Below are 648 nucleotides of genomic sequence, written 5' to 3' on the forward strand. Positions count from 1 at the left end.
TGAAGACAATATCCTAACAGACCTGTGACTGGGATACCAGCATATGTCTAGGCACCAGAAAAACAATTAGTCTATCATACCCTTTCCTTGAGGAGATTAGAATCTAAGGCAAAAATAGTACCCAGAGAATCACACAAATCAAGGCAAAATTCTAATGATGCTAAATGTTATGAGGGAGAGACACATGGAGTACAGACACATGTGCAGCCAAGGATTATAAATGATGCAGACTTGGCTGATGGAAGCAGACCCCCAAAAAGAGACACAACTGGAAGTGAGGTCTCTGAGATCAGAGGATCAAAACTAGAGGAATGTGACAAGAGAAGTGGAAGAGGTCTCCAGATGGAAGAATAAAAAAGATTGAAAGAAATCAATGATGAAAATAGCCAAATCTGAGCATCAGAAGACCTTCCAGTCTACCCAATACATCTTGCTTAAAAAAAAAAAAAAAAAAAAAAATTTGAAAGAAGATTGGGAAGCATAGCAAGACCTAAGAGCACTGACACTGAGCAGCTTTGTGAGTGTGCTACACTTGTGCTCCTAACAGGTACAGTGGGGGGCCCTGGGCCTCCCAGGACACCAGGAAATGTGTTTTTGACAAGTATCCCCAGCATCAACTCCATGCCAGGCACATGGTAAGCATCCAAC

The 648-nt window shown here is 42.0% G+C and overlaps 1 non-coding gene across 1 annotated transcript; it reads left to right on the forward strand.

The window, feature by feature from the left end:
• The first annotated feature begins 368 nt into the window (after positions 1 to 368).
• Positions 369 to 448, forward strand: LOC119869432. Its single transcript, XR_005371002.1, has one exon. It is a non-coding gene; the product is annotated as a small nucleolar RNA U2-19 (small nucleolar RNA).
• The last annotated feature ends 200 nt before the right edge of the window (positions 449 to 648 follow it).

Source organism: Canis lupus, chromosome 15 (genome assembly GCF_011100685.1).
Source record: "Canis lupus familiaris isolate Mischka breed German Shepherd chromosome 15, alternate assembly UU_Cfam_GSD_1.0, whole genome shotgun sequence".
Classification (NCBI taxonomy): Eukaryota; Metazoa; Chordata; class Mammalia; order Carnivora; family Canidae; genus Canis; species Canis lupus.